Source organism: Colossoma macropomum, unplaced genomic scaffold, assembly GCF_904425465.1.
Source record: "Colossoma macropomum unplaced genomic scaffold, Colossoma_macropomum, whole genome shotgun sequence".
NCBI lineage: Eukaryota > Metazoa > Chordata > Actinopteri > Characiformes > Serrasalmidae > Colossoma > Colossoma macropomum.
This window is the reverse complement of record NW_023494789.1, coordinates 19,606,399-19,632,946: the sequence shown is the minus strand read 5'-3', so window position 1 is coordinate 19,632,946 and position 26,548 is coordinate 19,606,399.

The following is a 26,548-nucleotide window of genomic DNA, read 5'->3' as shown; positions in this document are numbered from 1 at the left end:
CTGAATGTACCATGTTCATTGGTTCAAATGAAAATATTTAAGGTTAAACACTAGGGGACCATGCAGCTATAGTACCATTCAGAAAGGAGATGCATTCTGTCTCTGGTGTAAAAAATACAAATCAATCCAAGAACAACAGCAAACGACCTTGTGAAGATGTTGGAGGAAACAGGTACAAAAGTATTATATCATCAGTAAAACATGTCCTATATCAACATGACCTGGAAGGCTGCTCAGCAAGGAAGACGGCAATGCTCCAACACGACCATAAAAAAGCCAGCTTACAGTTTGCAACCGCCCATGTGGACAAATATCTTTCTTTTTGGAATGTCTGATGGAACAAAAATGGAACTATTTGGCCATAATGACCATTATTACGTATGGAGGAAAAACGGGGGAGGCTTACAAGCCACACACCACATTATCCCAACCACGAAGCATGGTGGTGGCAGCATTATGTTGTGGGGGTGCTTTGCTGCAGGAAACAGCTGCACTTCACAAAATAGATGGCATTATGAGGAAGGAAAGTTATGTGGTGATATTGAAGCAACATCTCAAGGCATTGGCCAGGAAGTTAAACCTTGGGTGCAAATGGGTCAAATGGACAATGACCCTAAGCATACTTTCAAAGTTGTGGCAAAATGACTTAAGGACAACAAAGTAAAGGTAATGGGGTGGCCATCACAAAGCCCTGACCTCATTCCCTTAGAAAATTTATGAGCAGAACTGAAAAAGTATGTGCGAGCAAGGAGACCTACAAACCTGACTCAGTCACACCAGTTCTGTCAGGAGGAATGGGCCATAACTTCCATTTATTGAGAGGAGCTTGTGGAAGACTACCCAAAATGTTTGACTCAAGTTAAACAATTTAAATGCAACACTTCCAAATAATTACCACATGTTTGTTAACTTCTGAGCCACTGGGAATGTGATGAAGGAAATAAAATCTGAATACATCATTGTCTCTAGGATTATTGAATTGTGAAAAACTGAGTTTAAATGACTGTGGCTAAGGTGTATGTAAAGTTACGACATCAACTGTGTCTTATTTGTATTTCACGGGGCCCTTGGCTCATGGGGCCCCTAGCCGGCTGCTTACCTTCGCCTAAAGTGTTGAAAATTATTCCAGGGCCATGGAGTTTTAAACTGCAATTGACAGCAATATAGTAATTGTTATTGCATCTCAGCTATGTACGCTTTTTGACAACCATCCTGCAACCTCACATACTTTCAAAAAGTAGAAAAAACATGTGCCCCCTGCCCCCCACTTGAACTTGCACCAGTGCTATTACACGTTAAGTTTAAATGATTTTATTTTGTATTTTCTTTATTGATGAGGATCGTCTGAAGTTTTATAAAACTGTGGTGACATATGGCGGTCTGTCTCCCGAAAATGGATGTATCTCGACGTGGGTCACATCACATCTCTCAGCAGAGCCCTCACAGTGAGGGAACAGGCCTGCATTTACACCGACATGTCCCAAAGTATCGGCTTCAGAGTAGCTGATTGCGCCAGCCCCCAAAGGCTCTGTTTAGATAGTTCGACTACATCAAGCTTCCCCTTCCAGACGCCTCTTACCAGCGCGATTAGAGCAGCGAGAAGATGAAAGGTGCTCGGTGTATTTTTAAAATTGTTGATTTTTTCCCTCCTGTAATGATAGCCGGTGCAATTAAGCACTGGCTTCAGGCTCTCCGTGTCCTTGTGTGAAAAATCTCAATTATACATGTGTGAGTGCGAGAGAGTGAACGTTTGTGTATGCACATTAGCGCAAGGCTTAACGTGTGTATGCGAGCAGCAGTTGGATGTGCAATATGCATCAGATGGGTTTTCAAGGTTGGAAATTGGCTTGTTTGTGTCATGCGCCAAGCACATCTAATTTTCAAAATAGTTTGAAGGGTTATGTATATTTAAACACGTGCTCTTACTTCCAATTTATACTTTGGAATCAAATATAAAAGTGCTGAAAAACATGATACACTAGGTTTAATTTCACTTGCGGAAATGAAACATGCTCAACAAAAGATGAACTAATCAATGAAAATAAGCATGTTTATAATGGCTTCATAGGCAGCATATCAATTTCACTAATCAGTTTATTCACTTGATGCTTTTTAGATTTGCAATTATGCTTTTTATTTGTTTGATGGCCTCACACATGCCAGTATTTCACAGTAGAAGAGGCCAGACAGTAATTTTACGGATGCATGATGACATCGGTTTCATATCGGTATTAGCAGATAATTACTTTAAAAAGATTTAATCAATTTTTCAAGCCAATTTTGTACTGTAGAAAAGTAAGAGACCACCCTTCATTTCTTAAATTTCCATTCAAAACAGCCATTAGTTCAAGTTATCCATTTTTCAGGAGAAATTTCTGAGAAGATACTACAAAGTTAGAGAAGATCCACTTGCATAAGAAAGAAGAATATCAAAAGGAAAAGGTGAAAACAACAGTTTCAAAACTGGAGTTTATAATTATAAAAAAAAAAAGATTTAGAGAAAATGGGACACCTAACAACCATGCAAGACCTCGTAGACCACCAAAACTGGTACCATCAGATAAACAGTACCTAAAGCTTAATGTTTCTGTCCATCCTTCCACTGTGAGAAGACAACTCAACACTATGAGTCTGAAAGGATGTGTAGCTCTCAAAAAGCGCTTTCTAAGAAAAAGAAATAGACAGCCCCAGAGTCCAGACTTCAACATCAATGAATGTGCGTGTATTGTGATAAGCAGATAATGCAACCAGCTTCTTAGACTGAACTTTGGAGATGTGGATGTGGAAAAGTAGCTCTTTTCTTTGAGAAACTGAAAGCAAATCTCCTAAAGAGAATGGGAGCTGTAATAAGGAAGGCAAAGGGTGGAGACACTAAATACAAAAGAGAAATGTGACACTTATTTGTCAAGAATTGTGTCTGTGTTGCTGTCAGAACAAAACCTTGCATCTTCATTGTTGTCTTTTTTGTCAGCTACCCTTTACAATGGGTTAAAATTTCATGATGTCTACAGCCACAGAAATGCCCCCAAAATTACTTTAAAAATCTTGGTCAATTAATGTCTATTCAAAGTTAAAATGTTTTTCCTTCTCCAGTAACAACACCATTTTGGAGATTTGTTATGATAAAGTTTTTTTTTTTGAATGCTGAAAATTAATAACACAACGGCCATTTTGACTGGAAATGACATAACAGAAGGGTGGCTTTCTGACTTTTCACAGTACTGTAATGTTTGTACTTCAGAAGATCTGAATGTTTAAGCGACGCTAGGCTACTGTGCTAAAATGTCGGTAGATTTATTGTACTGTATTTGTAACCCCATAGAAATTAATGTAAAGTTTCTCTATAGTGATAATTCAGGTGGATGTGTCTCAATTTCTGCATTTTACAAATGCTTATGTACCAGGATGAGCTGATATGCACATGCATGAAAAACACTAGATGTCAGCAATTTGTTTGGAAAAATGTAGGAAAGCAAGCACCTAGTATAGTGAGAAGAATCTTCCTAGAGCCCACTGGCATTAAAATCACTGTTTTGTTCCCTAACATAATGTCTCCTTTTATAAGCCAGATAGTTATGTGATTCAGGCTGCTCTCTTTTACAAGGCCTGAAAAGCCAGATATGTGCAGTCTAATCTCTTTGGTGTGTGTGTAGAGTGTGGGATGTCGTGAGAAGTGAACAGTTTAAGGGGGACAGTAAATAGGATTACTGCAGTGGCTCCCAACCCAAACACAAAAGAGCCTGACTAGTAGCTTAACATTTGCAGCCACACGCGCCATTGACTTAATAGTGCGAATGTTCATTACTGGTGCCAAGCACTTTCAGCAATGTCTCATCCAAACCACCACCCCCCACTCCCCCCATCAACTCCAGCCCTTGTGAAATCTGCTGTAATTTTTCAGGCAGTGGCTGCGTTTGATAGAGGAGTGAAGAATAAGGAGCATGGCTGTGAGGAACAGATCACGAGGAGCTTTTTTTTCCCTTCTTCTTCTTTTCTCTGGCTGCTTGATGCTCCTTCCATACCTTGAGGCACAGTGCTGGAAAATTCTGTGTGAACTTTCGACACTTAAATGCTAAAACGCGACTGATTTGGGATGATAATAGGCGCCCTAATAGAAGTGGATCCACAGCAATGGCTCCAAGTCCTGTTTCCTCTAGCCGTAATGAAATGTGAGCAGACAGTTGGATGGGGGGAGAGAAAGAGAGAGAGAGAGAGAGAGAGAGAGAGAGAGAGAAGAGAGGAGAAGAGAAGGCAAGACAAGGCGCACATAGTGAGAGAAATAGCACAAGCTCCTCGTCACCAGCGTATCTGCTGGCATGTTGTTGTGGATGGCTAGGGGTGCTAGTGAGCTAAACACAGGGCCGAGTGGAATGTGTATGAAAGGAGATTCATTCTTTTAGCCAAAAGAACTCACAGTGGGACATGTAGAAAAGAACATGACCCCTGAGTTCTGCTCAAGGTGAGCAGATAGAGACAGGTTCTGCTTCCTCTGAGGACCTTCAGTGGCTACAAAAAGAGATTTTTGATAAAAGAAACACAAAACCTAGCACTGCATTAAATGCATTTGGAGTCTTTTTTCATTAACATTTGAGTTTCTTACCTTTAGGGCTGCAGCTGATGATTATTTCATATCTATTCGCAATGATTTTATTATTGATTTGGTTAATCGAGTGATCAAACTATTATGTCCTCTGCCATTGCCCCCGTCGCAGCACATTTAGCGCATTTGAGGTTTTTTACATTAATTTGCACCTCTCACCTTAAAGACAGCAAAAATGGTTATTTCTCTATTTGATTAATGTATTGACAATTATTTGATGAATCAACTCACTTAATCCTATCACTTTGCTTCGTCACAGCATTGCCATCATTCAGGTTCTGTCTGCACAACATACAGTTTCTTCCTTTATGATCCAGTGAAACAACAGAAGCCATATCGCCCTCCACACTTCCTTTACTATACTGCAGTCTGTCAGTTTGACCATGCATCATATGAAAATCACTAAGTGTCACTTTTGTTTTTAACCTTTTATTGCATAGATAATGAAATACAAAACATGATCTTGTGGTTTTTCTTATTGAAAATGGTATAATTAATGATAATCCAAAAAATTTAAAAAATATAATTTTAGTGGGGTACTTAGTATTTTGTTGCCCTATGGCAACAGCATGTAATAATGGATAAAATACTCAACTTGAAATATAGAAAAGTTGCAAAAATGGCAGTGTCTTGTGTCCAATAGTGTTATGTTCATTTACTTCAGTTTCTTGTTATGCAAATTGCAGATTGCATGCTGTTGCCATATGGCAACAATTATATTTTAGTATTTTATATTAAAGCCTTTAATCTGATTGAGAGTGGAAAGTGTGTGTGCAAGAAAAGGAGCTCTGACTGCACCAGGAAGGCATGACTGCACCAGGAAGGCATACCATTTTTCACATAAAGCCTTCAGTTTCTCAAAAGAATTGGAAAAAATAAACGTTTATGTTGTAAAAACAAAAAGAAAGTTATTGTTGCCGTATGGCAACACCATGCAATAGACTGAGAGAAGTTATTTTGACTCTTTTCCATCATTGACAAGCTTTGCTCAACTTTCATTCAAATAGTACTGAGGCGGATTATTATTTTTTCTCTATGAGGGCCCAAACCAATTAGTGATTGTCCTTGAGCTTTTCACTGTCATAAATGTATCCTTTAATAAAGCCATTTACATGGGCAGAACATGGTCTAGTCCTCTGATAGATGAAGACGTATTGGAAGAGGGGGGTCGTGAGTGTAATTACATTTAAGACAAATCAGCCTGTCGAGGTGTCTTGGTCTGCCGTACACACCACCGTCACTGTAAATCATCTCATCAAGGGACGAAGGCGTCCCGCTGCAGCGCTTGTCTCTGGGGCTGACGGAGTGTTTGTTAAGAACTTTAATTAGTAATGGGTGGTCTCGGAGGCCCGCACGCAGAGTGGGGGTGCAAATAGGAGATATGCTTTTTTTTCCTTTTTGCTCTTTCTCTTTCTTCCACTTGTACTTCTTCTTTTTTGTCTTCACCGTGCAGTGGCTGCTGTAACATGCCTACAGATGTGTTAAAAGCTAGCAAGCGAGTGACGAGTGAAAGAAAATGCGTGAGAAAGTAAAGAAGAGAGAGAAAAATGCAAGAGACTCAAAAAACTGTGAATGGACCCAAATTACAATGTAATGTCCCCCCCTCCTTGTAACTCCAATAACAACTCATTAGCAGACTGTCAGAGACATTTATTTGTTATACTACGCCTACAGCCAAAATCACAGAGCTGGGAACGTACAGCGAGTGCAATTAGATTAAAAAAGGAACTCATAAAATATCCTTCAACCACAAATGTCAGGAGATGAAAAAAAAGCAGAGCAGCGTTTTAACGCCTCTGCGCATCGTTTTTCGTGCCTTGTTTCTGGTTTAATGTGTAATAATTGTGTTTGCATCATCAGCTCGCTTATTATGGTGCCCATTGGCCATGGGGGGAGGGAGTAATCAGGTTGATGTATTTTGGGGGCTGTTTCTGCTCTGCGTCTTAGGCGCTGAGGATGTGGAGCCCGGCAGGTCCCAGAAGGCGCCGGAAACCGCCAGCAGTGTCGCACGCACCCCACTTTATTATTATTATTTCTGATGAGTTTAGTAGCCTCTGTTTTAGCTTTGAAGACAATCTTTGGGGAATAGTGAATCAGAGCATTCTCTTTCTAGCCCTGGATCCTTCTAACAGACAAAACTTAGTTAATTAGCCTTATACCTATAGGCACACTCTTCCCCTTTCCTTTGCCTTCATAATATCATTAAGCGCGCCCATGACAACTCCTTCCCCCCTCCAAAAAAGCTCTGTTTTGTAACCATGAGTGCCCCATTGGCGCTCATGTTTTTTGCATGTAAATTTAGAAGGAGCGTTTTTCTCCCAACATCCTCTCCTCTTAGATTGTATGTGTGTGTGTGTGTGGCCTGAGGAAGGCCCTGTGCTGATGCGAGTGGCTTCTTCCGTTAGCATGGCATGCGGAAAAGACCCCACACATCCTCCAGGCTCTCTCTCACAACACACACATACACTCCAGCTCCCTTCACTGCTTATGTGATGTGTGATGACTTTCCATTGGGCGGCGAGTGGTTCAAAGTTCCATTCAAACTCCACCGTCCCGCACTAAAACATGCTTGGGACCCTTTAGAATGTATTCCACAAATCAATAAGACTTCCCAGCAGACCGTCACCTCCCCCTGCCTTTCCCTAACATCTATAGGCTTGTCACAGAAGCTGTTATGATGCAGAGGAAATTCCTTTAAGAATAGACAGAGATAACCGCGAGCGATGCAGTAGACACTAAAGCATCATTTCACACAGCCAAAGGGGCCATGCAAGGTGCTCCCCATCAGCTCAAACGGATGTTATTCACAAACAGTATGCTAAACGCTGCCACTGGGGACTCCATTCTGAAGGAGAAGCGACTTCGGATGAAAAACTCAGAAAGTGATATTATTTAAATGAAGGTTTTGTTTCAGCCTTTTCTCCAAGTTTGATCCAAAGGCACCGGTTTTAGTCAGGCTTGAAAGGTAAATAATGTTTGTCACTGCGTGCGACGTTTCGGGGCAAGTAGGAGGAGGCACACTGTCTTCAGGAGTGGGAGGGGATTTCCTCAGTGTGCGCTGGGAGACATTGTTGTAGTCCATGCTAATATTTTCTTTACAGGAAATACTATGGGAAATGCATATGTAAATGGGCCTTTCTCAAGCACATGGCACAATTCAGAAGGCTCGCTCTTTTACAGTGTTTACTATGGAGTCTTTATTGCATTTTAACAAAACTATGATTACAAAATGATAAAGAATAAAAGTTATCTTATCAAGCGATAGGCTACAGATTATTCAGCATAATCTCAGTGTGGTAAGAAAACCTTGTATCTCCAAAGCTCTCTTTATATGAGAAATAAATAATCTTAAAGTTAATGTGAATTGGAAGTCATAATGTATATACACAGCATCTGAGTAAGCTGAGTGTTAGTTGTTGATGGTGGGAGTGAGATATTACTAGCTAATCTCATTTTTCTCTGCACACTGGTGCATGGTGAAATAATCCAAAATCAGAAGATGCTTTGAATTAAAGATAGCAGAAAAACATAATTTTTGTCTTTTAAACTGTATTGTATGTTTACTCAAGCCTTTATGTGGAACCACGCTTCAATTCCTCACTTATAACTATATAACATACATTTCAGTTTCATACAATCTTTGCAAAAAGGATTAAAACTGGTTATTTGCCTAATAGAACTATATACATCAGACACTCAATCATGGTGAAGAACCATTGAATCATACAAAGAACAATTTAAGCATTTAAATGGTTCTTTATACTTCTTTGTAGATTTTATTCCAAGTCATTTTGGATCATTTATGTTGATCCATTCATCATGAAGTGTTTACACAATGTAAATAGTTACAGTCATTTTTACATGGTGCAAAATATATATATGAAACATGTTTTTTGGAAGGCTTTCTTATAACATCAGTGATATTTAGCATAATTGTATTACAGTTTAATTTATTTTTCAGTCTAACTTGGAGCAAAATAAATAAATACGCTCTTCTTTTCACCATCCTCTAACAACATGACTAAAAAACCCTTTTAGGAAGAGAACGAGCTTGACTGTGTGGGCACAGCGTGCTACAAAGCTGTGGTCAGATTTGGCCCGGGGCTGTTCGGAGCACAGGCAAAAACTGAAGACAGCCATCATTCAGCCGTGCAGGCACAAAGCGGAGAGAGGAGGGGGATGATGATAGAGACAGAAAGAGAAGAAGATAGGGCAAAGAGAGAGAGAGAGAGAGAGAGAGAGAGAGAGAGAGAGAGAGAGAAGGGGGTGTGGGAGGGCTATGAAGTGCAGTGGATGTTGCATTTATGATGGGTGAGGGTTGCTTGATGTGGCACTGCCTGGGCTGTAACTGCTGTGGAAAGCCTGCTGACAGGCTGTTGTAGCTGCACGCTGATCACAGGCAGTAAAAGCATGCAGATGGCGGCAGATGATCAGCGTTCTGCAAGCAGAATATAAATATGGCTGCTGTCGGAGGGCAAAAACACACGCACACACATAGAAACACAGTGGTTACACGGCCTAAAGTCTCTGCTTGTGTTCAAATCTAATGCTAGCATTAAACTTACATTGTTAAAATGGTCATTGTTAGCTGCTAAAAAAGTGCTGTCATAGAATTTTGTCCATTGTTAATATTTACTTTTCCTCTTGCAAAAAATCAAACCTTAAAAAGCAATATTAGCTTTTGTTGTTCGCACAATTTTCATAATTTTAGCATAGCTTAATTTAGCTTTGTTTTTTCTCCCCTCTTTTGGGCCCTATTGATTTAATTAGGCCTAGGTTGTATGCTGAGTGTGATGCGAGCCCAGGGACATCATATATCTCCTCAAACTGCTGGCTTTTTACTGAGACACTTCAGGTTAAGCACCTCCTCTCTCCAGCCCCATCCCACCTGGGGACCCAGCCTTCTGGCCGCAAGTCTGCTTTTTAAAACCCATCACGGCTAATTGGCATATCCTATAACTCATGCCTTATTATACCCCAGGCTTTAGCTCGCGAGTGGCACGTTTGGTCACTTCCAACACATTCTCTGTTCAAGACCTTTCAGAAAAGTAGGATTTCGGAAATGCAGTTTGTGATCATTGTTGGTAATTTTTCATGTTCCAGGGATCAAACAGCGTGCGGCAGATCAGGTCCAGCCACGCTGGTATCTCTCCTGTCTGCTTTAGCTGGGCTAATTGGGATGGAAACAAAGCAGAGGAATGGCAAATTAATGTGACAGGAAGAAATCACATCTCAGCTGCCCTGCAAGCGAGGGAGAATAAAACAGACCATGAGGCCGCTCCTGGCTATGCAGTCTCTGTTGTGTAATTAATGTAGCATTTAATTCTCCCATTAAGGTGACAGACCACAGAGTGTGTCACTGTAGCTGAACAAATGGCTAGCTTTGTCAACAGCTAAAACATATCACGGCTCTCACTTGACGTAAAATAATTTTATGTTCATTTTTTATTATCCAGAACTAACAAGGTGGTTAGATAGAGGTTTTGTCTGTGTGACGCTTTTGAAAAAGCCCCTATGTATTGAATAATCAGCAGTATCCTGCAGGCCTTTCTACACTCATGCTAGAGCTCTTTTTGGCTGGAGATGTACATGTGTCATATGCAATTGTGCACCCGAACAGTAGCAGCAGCATATGCCCTTTAACCTCTGAGCCTTGACTGAACCATGCATAATTAGATGGTCATTGGCTAGTCTAATTAGCGCAGCATTAATGTTCGCTAGCCTTGGGCTTGTATGCTGCTGCGGCTGTGTCGGGGCCTGGCCGGGTGGCTGTGGTCAGTCACTGATGGTGCTTGCCTGTGGCTGGGCCTGCTGAGATGTACCACATTGCAGTGCTAGCTTCAGCGAGGATCCCCGGGTGAAGGCCAAGGGCTCCCTGAGTCCATGACTGTCCTTGTGAAGGCTAATGCTAATACACGATAGTGGTCTAGCATCCTGTTTGGGTACCTCCTCTGTCTGTGGACAGCGGGGATTCTCTCTGGGCTCTAGTGCTGTACAGGATCTCTCACAAGTTGCTCTGCCTGTGTGTGTCTGCCTGTTAATTCCAATTAACTCAGTTGAGTGTCTCCATTGACCTTTCCTGTTTGGATAGCAGTTAGTGCCGCATCTGTTTCTGCTGTCCTGCGGTTCCCTGACAACACCAGCAGCCTCCAGTGCTGGACAGGAAAACCTCCTCACTGCTGCTGGCGTGAATTCCATGGTGTGTTACTTGGGCCAGACTCATCTCATAGATCTGGTCAATGTGATTTAGAAGAGGGAGGTGTAGCTGGGGCTAATAAGGGGGTTTCACTTATGATGTAAAGTGGACCCTGATCATTAATCTGAACAGTGGTTGGTGGCGGAGTGTGGCGACAGTCTGATTGATGCCATTCTCCTTCTCTCATGCAGAGTGGCTGCTTGTAGATCACACTGAGTACATGTGCTCACACCGCTGAGTGTCTTCTCTCCACAGTCCACTAACGCCATGGCCATGTTCTTTCGGCCAAACCATGGTGGGTGGGAGGGAGGTTATGTCCAGTGATATCTTCAAACACTGTAGACATTTTTGTTGTTTTTGAGCATATGATTCTGAACAAGTAATTATATTGCAAATATAGAAAAAAATACATATTTGCTTTCAACATGGAGTATTTTGTCATCTTGCACAAAGCTGTATTAAGAAAATACTAATGTTATTGTTATAAATGATATATAATACTACAGAGGATTATATACTGGTTGGCCTTTACTTGCTTGGTAAAAAGCTTTTCTCCAAAGTTCATTGGTGTTCCTAATGTTGTACAGTATTACTTTGTAGTTGTTTTATATAGTATGCTTTTTGATATATGTACAGTGTTTAATATGAAATAATGCATGTTTATAACAACAGCCTAACAGCTGAGTAGGCTGACATGTGCAAACTAACTCCTAAATCAATGTGCCAACCACACCCATCCACCCAAAGACACAAATACACATAATGTTAGCTTGCTAGCTTTACTTATCATTGGCTTTTAAAATTATTATATCAATCACATACAGATGAAGTGAACAACGTTGATTTTCTCATAGCAGCATTGCACGCAGACCACTGTCTACTGTCAAAAGTGCTCATAATGGGTACATGAGCATCAGAACTGGACCTTGGAGCAATGGAAGAAGGTTGCCTGATCCAGTGAGCCCCTATATTCTGTTACATCACATGGACGGCCAGGTGACGGCACCAGGATACCCTGTGGGAAGAAGATAAGCTGGTGGATGAAGTGTGATGTTCTGGGCAAAGTTCTGCTGGGAAAACCTGAGTCTGGGCATTTATGTGGATGTCAATTTGACACGTGCCACCTGTCTAAACATGGTTGCTGACCAGATACACTCCTGCGGCCTCTTTCAGTAGGTTAAAGCACCCTGCTACATTGCACACATTGTTTGGTAAAGTTTGAGGAACATGACAAGCAGTGCATGATGTTGCCCTGCCCTCCAAATTTCCCAGATGTCAATCTGATCGAACAACTTCTAGAATAAGACGTCAGGGCACCTTCATAGGTCTTAAAGAGTCCATGCCTTGGCAGGTTGGTGCTGTTTTGACAGCAAGTGGAGGAACGACAGCATATTAGGTGCAATGTTTTGGCTCATTGGTGTACATCGTAATATAGCTGATTGCCATTTCTACTAACTAAAACTTATATATTTTCAATATCTCTCTTCAAAACATATTTATGATGTATTGACTTGTGAACACATTTTGTTTTATCCTCACCTTAACATACTGTAGCACTGTGCTTGCTCTTGACAAAACGGATAGAAGTTGCTCAAGAGAGCAATCATTTTTATGGGTTACAGTTTTGTTCCTACTACTGTGCCAACCAACCTCGTTCTCCCAACTCCTTGTTCTGCTGTTGCTAAAACATACAGGTTTATAGACATTAAGCAGCAGAAGTAAAGATTTTACCTCTAGGATGATGAAAAAAAACTTCCCAAAGAAACTTCTCTTTAAAAAAGCTTCTCAATAAAAGTGATATATTGTGAGAATTAACATAATAAAATTCCAAAGAAAGACCTGAGGATCAACTTTAGAAATAGCGTAGTACAAGTATAACAGTAGTTGTTTACTTACTATTATTATCATTCTTTTCAGCAGTTCTCTAGAAGACATCAGTGTACAGTGCTCCGGTATTTTAGATGTTCGACTTTCCACTGCCCTTTTTCTGTTTTTGAATGAAGTGACATTGCTCACTTATTGATGAAGAAATTTACCACCACTATTATTAGTGATATTTTCAATGTCATAGATTAGCTGTTGCAGCCCTACAGAACATTTAAGCACACTCATGAAAAAAATGTGTGAAAGAAAATTCTTTGGAGCAAAGCTACAGAAAGAAGTCTTCAATTCCTGGCCATAAATCCAGGAGCAGAAACTGAAATCGAAGTCTGGAATTGAAGACCTCTGCTTTGGAAGAACCACTTTTGATTCCCTTGAGTGGTTCTTTAAAGAAAACCAATTAGAGACTGTTTTAGAACCATACAACTAAGCCAGGAACCATTCAGGAGCCTTTCTTTTTAAGAAAGTTGTAGTAGCAAAGTCAAGACTGGTTCCAGATCATCCAGAGTTTGCATCAGAAATAAATGGAAATTGTGTGGCTGGTGTTTGCTCATGATTATATTACTGAAAATTAAACAGTCTATGAACTTACTGGAATATCTCATGTTATAATTGCTAATTTGTGGAGACTATTAGAAGCAAAAGAACATTCAGGGGTCTCTTAACCTCTTTCTGCAGGGCCCCTAGTGGACATTTATTGGCATAATGGAAATCAACTCAGATAGTCAGCTGCTAGTGAGCAATGAGTAGTGAAAAGGGATGCTGTGTCAATAATTCACACTCCTCCACAAAGATAACTGTGTGGAGATAAAATGGACAGCACAACTGCAGCTTTTCTTTAATACCAAACAATTATTTGATGCTGCCACAATAAAAAATCACATTTAAATATAATAAAAACATTTTTATAAATGTCGACTTGTCTGCTGGCCTAGATGATGGAAATCCAGCTCGCTTCCAGATTTATCAATCATACACAATTCCATTGAATTGTACTCCATGAACATTATTATAGAATGCATGCATGGTCCAACTGAGGACCTCCAAAACAAGCAGAAATGGCATTTTATGGCTAATGTGGAAAGGGGGTTGAACGGTGCATTACATAAATTATGTATTATAATAGCATGACTTTTCTTTGGGGTTTCAAGAAAATCATGATAATAAGCACATTTACTAGCTAAGTTTATTTCCTTGACCTAAGTGAACATCCATTGTGCTAATATTAGATCTTAACTGCAGCACAATAAACTGTTTGCAGTGATCACATGAACATTTTAGGCTTTATCAGATGTACAAGCGCAATGTATATTAATTAGTCTTCATACTACACTACCAGAGCCCTTCTATGTACAACATCTGCTACAGCACTGCTATTAAGTAAGCTGTCTAAAAATCCCCCCAAAAGCTCAATTTAGAGTGTAAAAAATTAAACTGAGTGTGCAGCGCATGCTTTTGCACCCCCTGTAGAACCAGAGCTGAGAAGAGTTATTTACTGATGCCGGACTAGCAGACGTACAGATGTGGATACTTTGTAGCAGGGCCTAGATTTTCTCACATTCAACAGAAAGATATCCCTTAAATATCTGTGTGAAAGTAACTAACAGATAGTGCAGTATTTTTTTCACAAACACCAGCGCTTCCTCCATCGTGAAAACGCCCGGTGTGGGAGGGAGAGAGAGGATAGATGTCTTTAAATATCCTCAGTATCACTGGATTGGCCCTGGAGCCTGCGGGGCCGAAGTTTCCATCTCCCGCCTCTCTCTCTCTCTCTCTCTCTCTCTCTCTCTCTCTCTTTCTCTCTCTCTCTTTCTCTCTCACACCACTTCTCCATCTCTTTCTCCCTCTCTTCCTTTCTTCCTCTCTCTCTAACTCCCAAACGCCGGGCATGGTGTGAGAGAGATAAGTGCTTCTCCTGAGATGGCTGCTCTGCCCAAATTGCCTTCCACATCTGGGTAGGCTTGTCTGGGATGCACATGTTTAACTCCTGTTCATTAATCACACACACGGACAGTCAATTAAAGACATCCCAGCAACACAAGACTCACACTGGCAAAGGTGTCACAGTGAAATACAAAAAAAATAAAAAATAAAAAATACTGAGGAAGTCACTGTGGGGGCAGGGAAAGTGTATGGATGTGTGAATCTATATGAGCGTGTGTGCAGAAAGAGGGGATCCCCTCTTAAATTATCACAACAATGCTTATGTAGAAACCTACCCACACTAGCATGGGGTCTGTAAAAGAAGAGCAGTTCAGTGAGGTTCTGAATGTCAGTGTTTACTTGCTTTTTCAAACACAGTCATCTGTGTAGTGAATGTTAATGAGCTGACTGAGCTAATCTGCTGTGTAATCTGAACTCCTGATAAATTTCTAGACATTGTATAAACCATGCCTTCTACAATCGCATTCCTTATCTACCATGTTCTTATATTTCACACAATTACAAATTCACCCTAGGCTGGATGCACCAACTGTATGTTATTCCATCATAGATGGTTATGACAGCTTTTTACTAAGTTTATTACTATGTCTTGTTCTTATGTTGAGCTTTGAATCTACTAAATATAATTACACCTTCTCAGAAGCAGACAAAACATAGGCAAAAAAGACAAACACATGACCTGACTTGGGACTTGTACACATTGTTCTTTTCTATACTAGATATTTGAATACAAAAAGTCAGTGCAAGCTGCCACCATCTTTCTATGGCAGTAGGTTTATAAATTGGTTCTTAATATGTTATCATCATGTTAAATTGACATACGTATATATCAGTTGTTACTACCTAAGACATGACTTAAGGATTGATGGTGCAAGCAAAGGTTGTTTCATCTTCCTACTGAGTTTGCAAACATTATTTATTGAAACAAATAAATTATTTGCCAATTTCACCTGACAAAGTCACTTAAAATTGGTAAAATGTCTATGTATAATATTCTCTAAAAGACAACTATTAGATATACTTCCTACATTTAAGATGTTTACTCTTGCTAAGATATAATTTCTTGCAGTGTGGTTTACCTCACTGACCTGTGTGGGCCAGAGGATTATTGGTTCCTCTCAGTGTTTCTTCCTCATGCTCTTAGTGACTTTTTTCTTGTATCGTGTCACTTGGTGGTGCTCATTTGGTGGATGGACCCACATTGCTGTAAATATTCCTGCTTTGTGACTATGTCTATTGTAAAGTCCTTATGCAAATAAAACTGAATTGAAAATGAGTTGAAATGACTTGCTGGTAGATGGAACCTCTCTTGCTCTCGCTTTCTGTCTGGCTGTGGATAGAGACATCAGGCTGGACAGAGAGGTCAGTGGGGTCAGAGGGCCTTTTCTTCCCCTGGTTGACCTTCAGCCAGACAGATTCATCCCCTGTCAGGTTTCTAGAGGGGGGACCCCATTTTCCTTTGGACCATTTTTTGCGGCCTGGAGACACTTGCTTTTAGACCCGTGACATCTTCTCCTCTTTGTTCTTTGACACTTTTGTCGCAAACATCTTTATCTCCCAGGCTTTCTTTCTCTCTCCTTCTCCTCGTACGCCGTGTGCCTCCCCTCTTCCGCTGTCACATTGCAAAACAGCGCTCACGGCTAAAAAAGAGTGAGGTGTGGATGGGAAGGGATAATCTTTTTTTAACACTCTGTCAAAGGGAAACAAATTAAAAAACAAGTCTATCCATTTGCACGCATAATCACGGTAAATGGCCCGTAGCTGGCGTGTGCATTGTTTGTCGGCCGAGGGAGGGAGCGGATTCTGCTCGTTTGACAGCTTAGTTAGCGGCCGGCGGAGCTGCGAAAAGTCACACTCTCCATAATGGTGGATTTGTTTTTCAATTTGGATGCCACAAGCGCAGCTCCAAACGAGAGTCTGTCACCACAGCTACAGAGATGCTATTTCTTCACATTTCGTCTTGGTTCGCCTAACTTATTGTGGATGCGTTTTCATATAGCTGTCAAGATTTCAGGTTTTTTTTTACCCTTGTGAGGAAGAAGTGTAGTAATACTACAAGAATGTCTGTAGAATTCCTATAAGAATCTTAGAGTAAATTGGGAAATTTATTACTGTTGGTCACACTTTCTTTTAATGAGCCTCTTTTGCTTATCTAAAAATTTCTAAATTCTTAACAAAATATCTGGTACAGTTTAGTGGATTATCAAAAATGTCAGAGTTAGTTTTTAGTTTTGGGTTGAGATTAAGGTTAGTTTTAGGGTTAAGTTGAATGCAACCAATATTTAATGTTAAACGCAAAATCCGCATCTATAAGAGCTGTATTCTAGACTTTTGAGGTGTCCCAGACTGTGTGTATTTGAGATATAGTCAAAACAAAGTCTAAAGGAGGCCAAAACTAAGTTGAGACAAAATCAGGACCCAAATATCAAGTCCTCTTTTAGACCAAACCTTAACTAGTCTTTAACTGTCCCCAGTACAAATTCCTTATTCCTTTCAAATTGTCTGGTGCAGTCATTTAAACCAGAGCGAAACCCCTACAGATTCACAACAGAATTAATGTTTATTCTAGAATTACTACTTTCATTTTGTTATTACATAATTAATTACATAGTTATGAATGAATGAATTACATTTACACAAGAATGACAGGTTTTTGTCCTCTCTGCACTGACACAGAAATGGCAAAAATGTAAAGAATGTTTTTATATATTTTCCAAAACAAATCTATTACAAACGCAAATGTGATATGGATCAAAAGTTGAGAATGAAGGTCCAACAGTGGATTTTTAAATTTTGTCAGATGTGGGGGTGTTTTCTCAGAGAGCTCTTGATGTTCAGTTTTCAGGGCTCTGATGAATCTAACCAATGACAATGCCAAGTGGCCAAACCAAACACAAACAGACAAATCTAAAAATATATTTTTCATATTAAGTGGGCCGTGAAGCACTCTCTGGTGGTCCTCGGGCCAATACTGAGGGGGAGCCAGTGGTCTGTAGTGGGTCAGCAATTAAAACCAGTGAAAAATGATTGACTTGATATATATATATATATATATATATATATATATATATATATATATATATGATGTTGTCAAAAGGTAAACAGTAGTAATAAAAGCCCTGCAACAATGGCGCACACAGCAGCTTTATCTGTTTTTTACCCCTTGCCTCTAAAAACAAAATACACTCCCCCAAAATTTCACACATCCACTCACCAGCGACTGGTGTAAAAAATGTGTTGCAGGACCATTCTGCTTAATTTAGCACCATTCCACCTGATTTCTGGTATAAAACAGGCTTCCGAGTCTGTTGATATTTTATGTTCCATTATAAACGTTGCATATTATGGCACCGAAACATCGCTGTGTTGAAAAATTCCCAAAAAATAATTATTATAGCAAAAAAGTTGAGTCATATTTTCTTGTGCGCCTTAATGCTTTCTCCTGAAAAATAGGTGGACTTTGAGGTGGAAAAGGTTCAGAACGCCTGCTATGAGGTACTACACAGCTATTTTAGACTACTGTAAGTCAGCAGTACAGGAATATTATATGAAAGTAAATGCATTTTAGATTAGTATACACAGTGGTCCCAGATGTCATTGGAGGCTTTAATGATTTTATCATTGGTAAATTTCTTTAGGATAAAATGTTTAACTAAATTTTATTCATCCCTACACTGGAGCAGAATTCCAATCAGACTGCACTAATGGACTGTGGTGGAAATGTCAAAGTCTGGGGCTGTTTTTCTTACAATGGCGCATGTGCTCATTGATGGCCTCATGAAGTCAGAAGCATACAAAGGCATTTAGGATGCAAATCTGCAGAAATCTGCTCAAACAATAAGGATCTGAAACTCACCAGCCGCTTTTTGAAAGAGTACTCTACCAAATAGCCTAGTCTAGGAACGGTTTCCATATGAATGCCACTATAACACTTTATTATCTAACACAATGAACTTAACACATTCGTATTCATGGCAGATATGTCTACACACTTTTTGGGCCAAGTATATAGTATAAGTACATAAGTATATAGATTGTCTATTTTCTGTAAGGGCATACTTCAGTCTGTTTAGGCACATTAAGTTTTTTCATCAAATATTGACAAAGCCTATCCATTCTTCAAGTGACATAAAGGTCAAGTTAACTCGTCTGTTTCTCTATTCTAAGGGGAGCAGCCTTTTTTATTATTTTTCCTCCTCTTTATCCTCACCTTGTATGTGTATATGTGTGTAAACTGGGAGCTGACAAGAGTTAATTATTGATTAAACATGGTCTCGGCTCATGGAGCAGCCAGGCGTTCCCGGAGGACGATGCAGAACACATGGGCCAGCAGAATGCCACACTGCCACAATTTCCCAGGAGCTCCTGGCCCGCAGAGACCGCACGCCCACTAATGAGTTGTTTGCGAACCCCAAGAACACAGCGACGATAACCTCCGACCTCTAGCCACATCGTCAGGGGAGCAGGAGGTGAGGGGAAGAAAACAGGGAGCGCAAACAGAAGAGGTGGTGGTGGGGGGTGGGGGGGGTGTCCAAGGGAAGCCACTGTGTTTTAGTTGAAGTGTTTTCTTGTTGGTAGTGTTTTGGCTCTTGTGTTAAACCCTCGTGGCCTGGAGTGCTGCGAGGATAACACAGTACTTTGTCTCTGAGTGCCGATCGATACGCCACTTGATGAAATGTGTTCAATTTTTTCGTTGATAAACTGTAACTCTGTCATTGTGCATTAGTATTTTGGTGTCCATTCACAGGCTGGGACTCAAGGACACACACACATACACACACACACACACACACAGAAACCAAGATACACACACGCGCACACTAATGGCTATGATTAATGTTCCTCTTCTCAGTGGAAAAATAAACCAGTTTCTCTGGTGTGTCATATTGAGGCTTAGAGGAGAAACGGTTTATCATCCATGTCACACGCCATACGCTCCTTCACTTTGCTCCCTCAAAGTGAAAGTTGTGTAAATATTTCACAGCATGAACCTCTTGCCTCATACAGTCTGTCGTCCTCCTCATAACACCACCAAGCAGGCAGAAGGATTCGATGGCATCATGCTACACATCAGAGATGCTCACAAGTCAATTCATGCTTTTTATTATTGAAAAACCTTCAGCCTGAAGGACAGAAATCATCACACCCAGTAAATGTAGAGTTTAAAGGAAAAGGGCAAAACAACATGAAATGGTTGTTTAGTCTGTAGTTTATGTAGCGCATTAGCTAGCTTGCTAGCAATAACAAATCCAGTTGCAACTTCGGGAAGTTTTAAAGCAATGCGATCTGTAACTTTCATAAACTTCAACCAGATTAACTGATAACTTCAGCTATAATAGCTAGTGCACTAGCTTGACAACAGTTTTGCCTCTTTACTTTAAACACCACATTTTCTGCGTGTAGTGCTTCAGTTCTGTCTTTCAGACGTTCAATAATGAAAGCCTCATTATTTGAGTTTGTTTTAAACCTGATACCACTCTGAGCTGGCATTGCAGTAGTTACTGCTCATGACTGTAGCAAACTGACACACAAAGGTTGGAAACAAATTTGTATTATGGTTGGAGGCCGTAATTTAATCAGTTTTGTTCATCTTTCTATCTCAAGCTGAAACTTCACAAGCTGTAAGTCTTGAGTCTGAGTCGAGTTGTGAGGCTAGTTTGAGTTGAGTCGCGAGTCAACATGTCAACACACCTCTGCTACATATCATAGCAGTCCCACCAGGATCTTGCAGCCTTGATTGTTGGAGGCTTAAATGCTTGATTTTGAAACATGTTTGCTCAATATTTGCAGCAACATTTGTGATTTTTGGGGGATTAAGGAGTGGGCGTCTATAACTGCGGTTTGTAATGATTGTGAGCTGATATATGCTGAATGTAGCCTTGGTAGTTACTGATAAATACAAAAGAGAATCAACTTGTCATGCACCTCTAATAAACAAGAACTTACAGACATTACAGACAGATTTTAAAAATCTTTTGCACTGTTTTAAATTAGCAAAGAAAAGAATGTCCAATATTTTATACATGATGTAATGTAGTGGTTCTCAAACTGGTCCTGACATTTTTGCTCTATTCTTATGTGTTGTGAGTTGGGTTGAAGCATTAATGTGCACCGTCTGAAAGTGGAATGATCACAAATTTCGCTGACAAAATGCTGGAGTGACGGGGCCTTAAAATAATAGGTTGACTGAAGCTGAAGTTAACATAACTTTCCCTTTACCCAAATTATACTTCTTTAGTCAAGACTTGTTTGGTGTCTGAAATTTGCTTCTTTAGTTTTGCACTGGAGCTACAAGGTTAATATAACTAACAAATGATGGAAGCTTGTGGCTAACCAGTTAGCAGTGTGAATACTGCATGTCTACTTGTCTCAAACTGCGTTGAATTGTTAAGTAATCTGAAATAGACTTGCTAATGTGGTTTCTGAGACTCTGACATACTGTTATCTATGACAATAGAGACAAGTACAGACACAATTCAGGATTCAAGATGGCTGCTGCTGCTACTGTTTTTAGCTATGTGTTGTACTTTTGCCTATTTATTTAGATAACAGACATGCCTTGGCTGATGGACTTCACTTTGGACAAGGGTAAAATTGTGCAAGCTTGATATTTTGCCAAACTATTTTTAAGCCATCAAGGCTCAGCAATGCTTAATGAGACCAAGAGGTTAAATAATGCATTCCTTATTTTCTACTCAACTCTTACAAAAACATTTCTGAGAAACCGTCCGAAGTGCAGAGGACATATAAGATGTTAATAATAATTGTAGTGACAGTCTGACGGGTGCGTATTTGTGTCTGGGGATGAAGCTGTTCCATGCTGTACTGTCTCCAGTGAGGAGAAAAACCCATCTAATTAACCCTCCTGGTACCACGACATGTGATTAAATTAAAGTGGCCACACTCCCCCCCCACACCCCCAACTTGGGCCTGTCCTGCTGCAAACACTTCCAATAATCATTTGTTTTACTTTCCCGTTTAAGCCTGTTTCAGAGCTCTGATGAGGGGATAATTACCCGGCCTGGTCTCGCCTGGGCCTTCCTTACATCCAATGTTCATTAATAACAATAAAAGGTTGAGGGTTAAAAACTCATTTAATTGCCTTTATGTTAATGACATTATGAATAGCTGCGGCGGCAGAGATTCTAATTTCGTCCGGTGGTTCTGGCTCTCGGCCCCCTAGAGGGCTGCTCGTTTTGCCAGCATTACGGATGCACGGCTCTCTCCTCTCCCTCTCCTCTCCCTCTCCTCTCTCTCTGCGCTTGCAGGTGGGTGCCTGTGCAAAAGCAAAATTAATGTGCGCAGCACTTTAGCTTCTGTGACTAACGCACGCTCTCCAGACAAGAATTATCCTGAGACTTGGACAGGGAATGAGTTTCACACGCGCACACCGGCTTAAAATGCACCTAAGGCCTAAAGATGAAACAAACACCTTCGCTCGGTGACAACTCGCACAAAGGAAGAGTTATGATGCACACTCACTCACTCGCTTTTAGTTTGCTTTGATAATTCACACGCGCAGACTACTCACCCGGCGCTGTATTCTTTAATGTTAACAACGCTCTCACATCCCCCCTCACCTTCAGCAGCACTGCTGACCAGCGACTTGCTAACAACTAAATTAGAAGCCTGCTCTGGAATAATGATAATTCACATGCCTTTCAGGCCGAGCTATTTTAGACATGAATATTGCAAGTGGTGATTTGAGTGGAGCTTTGGCCTTTTAACTTATTCAGATTCCTATTAGGCCAGGCGCTACAGTGAGGATGGAAGGAAAGCTGCTGCGACCGGGTCATTCTCCAGCTGAAGCTTGTCATTCAAAGGGCTGCAAATTAGAAGACCTAATCTAAGGCTTTAGGAGCACCACACTGTTACTGTCACTTTCTCTGTCTCTCCCTTTAATGTCATTTACAGTAATGCATAAAGACTATGGACATTCATTCTGTGCTATTTATGGTGAGCTGCATGCTGGAGTGGAAACATATAGGCATATTATGACTATACAAAATCTTACTTAAAATGGATGGCACTGTGGAAGCTGTGCAATAGATCAAGCAAGTATAAGTGATGTAGTGGGATAGCAAACAAGAAGTTTCACAAATATTTGGGTGTTGACAAAATCATAGTTATTTTAGCTGTGTACCACAGCATATTGGATTTATAATTGAGTAATGAAAAATGAACACAAAGTGCAGACCTTCAGCTTTGAGGGTATTTACATCTCAATTGGCTGAGCGGTAGGTGAATTACAACCATTTTCATACATTGCCCTGTCATTTTTAGGGGCTCAAAAGTAATTGGACAATTGGGTTGCTCAGCTGTTCCATATTAAGATGTGCTATGCCCTCACTGTTTCACTTACAAGAAAGCAGATAAGTTCTAGAGTTGATTTCAAGTGTGGCATTTGCATTTGGAATCTGCTGCTGTTAGCTCTCAATATGAAGTCCAAAGAGCCGTCACTGCCAGTGAAGCAAGCATTCTTTAGGCTGAAAAATCAAAACAAACCCTTCAGAGAGATAGCAAAAACATTACACTGAAAGTTTGTGCATCGTTAGTCCATAGTGCACATGCATATAAGCTAAGCATGTCTTGCAAACATTAAAATATCAACCATGGCATATAAATACGCATATCCAGGCAATCATTTTTGCTGGATCAAAAAATTCGTATATATATATATATATATATATATATATATATATATATATATATATATATATATAAACATATGTAATTGTATATATGTACATACATATATTGATCTTTCAATAAAAAAAAAAAACAGAGGTGTAATGAAGAGAAGACGAAAGCATGTGGAAGTTGTTAGTTTACAGCCATCTCCAAGCAGAAATGAGGCCAAGGGGGGTGATGATGAATGAGTCCATCTCCCCGAGCAAAAGGATGACCTGGATCCCCCTCTCCTTTCCTCTTTTCTCCTCTCCTCTCTTCTTCTCTCCTCTCTCACTTCTTCGCTTCGCCGCCAAGTGGGGCAACATTTTTCAACCACCTTCCTCGCTTTTTAGCCGAAAGACGGGCCCTCCTTCCGGTAGCCCTGACCCCAAGCAGCCCCCCTCCTCTTCTACGAAAAAAAAAACTGTAATCCCCTTCGCCCGGGCTCCAGTAATTTGATCAAATAGCATGCGCCCTTCCCGACCACTTATTGGCCAATTAAGTCAAGTTCTCATGCAGGGGGCCTGGCTGGCAGCGTGTTATCCAGGGATGAATTGATTGAAGCCATTCTGCAATCTATGAACCCTGCTTTAATGATCTGGGTGATAATACTTGTAATTCTTCTCAGTCAGGGGACGGGCGGGCGCAGCTGTTGCCACGGTAATCCCTGTCCTGATACACTGAAGTACCAGAGAGGCACTAATCTGTCTCCCTCATTCCTCACCGATGTTTTTTTTTTCTCTTTCTCGCTTCTTTTCTCTTTTTTTTTACTTTCTTTTCTCTCTCTCCTTTTCCCGCCCCACTCCGCTATCTTTTTTTTCTCATCTCATGACTGTGACTATGTCTGTGAAAGGTGACATTAAAGAAGGGGAAAGGAGAAGAGAAAAACTGACATACAGAAAGTAAAAATGGCAGCAGCTTTGCATGCCATGAAGACTCGATGGTCCCAGTTTTCTATGCTATCCAAATGAAGGCCCAGAGTGAAACGGGGTCTAAACCACTGGCTTTGGAAGGCCTTACGCAGATAAGCTCTAAAATCAATGGCTACATGCCTCCTTTTCAAATGCAGGCATTAACATTGTAAAAGAGACAGCCCACATAATCCTGCCTCCAGCCACTGAGTTAAAATATCAAATTATCATAATGAAGTCTACGTGCATATAAATGTTAAGCATTTTTATGCTGGGGGAAATTGCATTTAATGTACTAAAAATGATGTTTGGAAGCGCCTCTCTGGCTATACAAACTAAATTTGGGTAAAATGTTTAATGCCACTACTGTATTTTTGTACAAAGCATAGGTGCATACACATCAAATGCTCAGAATCAAACGCCCACCTCTCGGAACTGAAATTTTAAAGGCCCTTCACTGTAGAAGCAAAAATGAAGGAGAACACTTAATCTCCAAAGCTCTATTCCTCCAAGACTCTTTTCACTTGAGGTGAGTATTACAACTTTTATCATAAAATTAAAGATACAACAGTCTGGACTGGAATTTTAAGTAGATTATGCAGGAAAAAAGAAAATGCATGTACTTTTAGAAGCGTCAGTGCTGGCTTTAAAGACAGGAAATGATCTGAAAGGAGAGTGACTGCTTTGGGCTCAGTGACCGTCTGTGGTTCAGGTCAAATGCTACAAGACTTTTGATGTGAGGATCAGAGCAGAGCAGGATAGAGGAGAACAACCTCAGTGTCTCTGACCAGTCAGTGCTCAGCACAGAGATGTTGAAGTATCCACTAAAAATCTAGAATCACATGCATAATTAGTTTTGAATGGTAGATATATTAGTAAATCTACTAATAATGCCAGTAACTAATATTACAGTGTTAGAATTAGATTATAACTTCTACAGTTAAATTAAAACTACCGCTACTAATATAACGGTTGCTATAAAACTATTCTGTTATAGCTGCTAATATTAAAAGTCATTATAATAAGCATTACATAAGCATCAGCCGTTCTTGGCATTATGTGAACATTTTAGGGATGAATGGACCAATATAACAGGTCAAAATTATTTTAAATAAAATCTGTTACATACAAGTTTTTTTTTTGTACTTATTTTATAAAGTTACCATTTTAGAGATACAAGCATGTATTGTGATAATTACTATATTATAGCTGTATTACAACATCTACTACTTTTAATGATAACAGTTTAACAATTATATTGTAGCTATTCACCACTGCCACTTACTACGTAATGTTAAAGTGCACATACACTCATACACACACACACACACACACACACACACACACACACACACAAAGACAATACACACTCTAGCAATGTCATGTAGGGGTCAACTTTGGGCCCTTGGGGGCCGGCCCTGCCCGCAGGTGTCAAAGGTGGCTAAAGGCAGAGAGCAGAGCCCCTGGAGAATAAGATCATGAACAGTTTTAAAGCTGGTCAACAAGGCCAGAGCAAGACCAGCAGCTGCTGAACTAAAGCTGAGAGTACACACACCTGCCAATAAAGAATAATCACACACAGGCACACACACACACACACACACACACATATATATAAATACAACTAAATATGTATTTTTCAGTATTTATTCTGTCCCCATTTTGCCTTTATTGCCTTTTTGACAGACTTGCTTTCAGTTTTTCAAAGAAATCTGCAGGGATATTTTTTCCACACCTCCAAATTTCAGTCTTAGAAGTTGATTGAATTTTCTGCTTTTCACGATCCAAGTAATCCAAACACATTCAGTGACACTGAGGCCTGGACTCTGGAGTGGCCGGCCCATTGTTCTGAGAACACCAGCAGCTTCTTTGTATGATTTGCAAATTTTCTTCCTTTTGGTCTATTTTCTTTTCTCAGTAACTGCTTTTTGACAACTACACGTCATTTCAGACTCATAGCGTTGAGTTGTCTTCTCACAGTGGAAGGATGAACAGAAACACCTGTGGATTTTTTCAGACCTGAAGAAACAGCGGAGCTTCTCCTCTCTCTCTCAAAGATGAAAGCTTTAAGCGCTGTATATCTGATGGTGACACTTTTTGGTGGTCTACGAGATCTTGCATTGTCGCTAGGAGTCCCTCTTTCTCTATACCTTTTTTGATCTTCTCCTGCTTTCCCCCTCCTTATGCAAAAGAATTATCTTATATCTAGTCCCCTCAGAAATCTCCTGAAAGAACTTGAAGACTCTGAATTCGGCACAGCACTACGATCTTTAACATCTGTACTGGAATCGATCTGTTTACTATCTACATAAAGCAAACAACTTTACCAATTCAAACCCCCACCAC